At 43.0% G+C, this 2,461-nt stretch overlaps 1 non-coding gene across 1 annotated transcript; it reads right to left on the minus strand.

Moving 5' to 3' along the window:
* Positions 1–1,454: 1,454 nt before the first annotated feature.
* Positions 1,455–1,560, minus strand: LOC141635530 (small nucleolar RNA R71). Its single transcript, XR_012540212.1, has one exon. It is a non-coding gene; the product is annotated as a small nucleolar RNA R71 (small nucleolar RNA).
* Between the last annotated feature and the right edge of the window lie 901 nt (positions 1,561–2,461).

The following is a 2,461-nucleotide window of genomic DNA, read 5'->3' on the forward strand; positions in this document are numbered from 1 at the left end:
AGGAGGTAATTGCTGAATCACTTCCACTTTTGCTTTATCAAATTCTATTCCCCTATCAGAAATTAAGTGCCCTAAGACAACTCCCTCTTTGACCATAAAATGGCACTTCTCCCAGTTAAGAACGAGATTAACCTCAATGCAGCGCTGCAACACTTTATCAAGATTAGACAGATAGTTAGAAAAATCACTTCCATAAACACTGAAATCGCCCATGAAAACTTCCATAATAGACTCAATATACTCTAAAAATATCCCCATCATGCACCTTTGAAAGATGGCAGGGGCAATACATAAACCAAAAGGCATCCTGCGATAAGAAAACACGCCCTGAGGACAAGTAAAAGTAGTCTTAGCTTGATCATCTGGGTGAATAGGGATCTGAAAGAACCGTGAATACCCGTCTAGATAGCAGAAAAACTTATGAGAAGTGAACCTTTCTACCATTTGAACAATAAAAGGAAGGGGAAAGAGATCTTTCTTGGTGGCGGCATTCAGCTATCTGTACTATACACATCCGCCATCCAGTCACTACTCTAGTAGGTATTAATTCATATTTGTCATTCTTAACCACGGTGGTCCCTCCATTCTTAGGTATATGACTTCCCTAGCTATATTGAGCACAAGCCCCTCCATTTGTGACCAAATAGACGGACCTTTACAGATATCTTGCCTCCCTGAGGAGATCGACCCGACTTCCCTAGCTATATAGTTAGTTTAGTTAGTTATTTTTGATAGGTATACGACTATCTTGTCAAATTTTGGCGTCGTTGCCGGGGAGGCAATTGCTCTATCTGTCTTTGTTTCGTTTATTTTATCCATCTCAGGGAATTTTTATTCCTTGAGGCAGTTCTTTTTTATTTTCTTTCAGTGTTGTGTATGCCCGTGTCACACAAAGTTAGAGTTAGTTTCAAACTGATTTCGAACTAGAGAGGTCTGTTTCGGGCATAGACTCCGTCTGCAAAGAGAATCACGAAAGGAAGCCTTGAGTACTTTCGAACCCGAACTTCAGCATTTCCTATTTACAGAAAATCCATCTTTTGAAGAAGACACTTTCAGTTCTATAAACCAACCAGTAAAGATGCCGAATAATGCTAGTCATTCGGAGCCTAAAGCATCATCTATTCCTAAAGGTTTCAATCTCCAGATTGAGGATGGGAATACATTTGACATCCGTCCGTCATATATCAATCTGGTGGAGAGAAATCTCTTTAGAGGTGTGGCATGTGAAGACCCGAGGAAGCATATGGAGGTCTTTACGAACTACTGTTCTACTATCCCCGCCACAAATGGGGTAACTCGAGACAATATTAAGGAGGTTCTGTTTCCTTTTTCTTTGACTGACTCAGCCAGGGAGTGGCTGAATGATTTGAACCGTACGGCCGTGGGGGTCACAGACTGGGAGACCCTTGCTCTTGTTTTTTATAAGAGATATTTCCCTCCTCAGCGCACTAATCAGCTGAGGGCCAAGATTACCTGTTTCAAACAGGCACCGGATGAAACTTTCTATGAAGCTTGGTACCGTTTCAAGAGGTTGGTGAGGTCTCTTCCTCACCATGGTTTTGATCCGTGGATCTTGTCCAATTAGTTCTACACTGGGCTATACGATGATCACAGAGCCATACTTGATGCATCATCCAACGGAAGATTCCAAAAGAACACTAACGATGATAAGGGATGGGCTCTTATTGAAGAAATGGCGACCCACTATGCTGAGTATGGAGTTGCATTCTGCTGGGGAGCCTCTGACGGTCCATTTGCTTACTAGAGGGGAGACTGTCACATGTGAGAGGTGTGGGAGCAATGACGGTCACACTACTGTTGGTTGTCTTACAGAGAAGGAACAGGTCCTTGCTTTTCAACAATACAAGCAAGGAGGGAGTTCCTATTATAATAACCATGGGGCAGTCCATCCCAATTTGAGGTGGACAAGTCAAAATGTGCTCAATCCTACCCTTTTTCCTCCGCAGCAGCAGCCATATGTCCTTCATCATAAGGCTCAACAAGGCTTTCAGAAGCCTCGTTCCTTTCCTACACCTAATCAAGGTGCATCATCTTCTGGTAGGGTAAGTGAGATAGGTGAGTTGAAGACGATGTTGCAGTGTTTGACAAAGCAGTGGCAGCTAAGTGATCAACAAAAAGATGCATCTATCAAGGCACTTGAAACTCAAGTTGCCCAGTTAGCCGCGAACCAGTCCACAAGAAAACCGGCACATTTACCGTCACAAGCCGATAAGAATCCACATGAGACGGTGAATTTAGTTAATTTAAGGAGCGGTTATTCATATGAAGGACCGAAATCAGACCCGAGGAAGGTAATTACTGCTGATGAACAGTGCACTGTCGAAGAAAAAGAGCTGACGACAAAGAAAGTACTCGATCGACTAATTTCTGGGGGTCGATCGAGTAAAAATGCTGAACAAAGGATTCGATCGAGTGGAATTTCTACTCGATCGAGTGAACA

Source organism: Silene latifolia, chromosome Y, assembly GCF_048544455.1.
Source record: "Silene latifolia isolate original U9 population chromosome Y, ASM4854445v1, whole genome shotgun sequence".
Classification (NCBI taxonomy): domain Eukaryota; kingdom Viridiplantae; phylum Streptophyta; class Magnoliopsida; order Caryophyllales; family Caryophyllaceae; genus Silene; species Silene latifolia.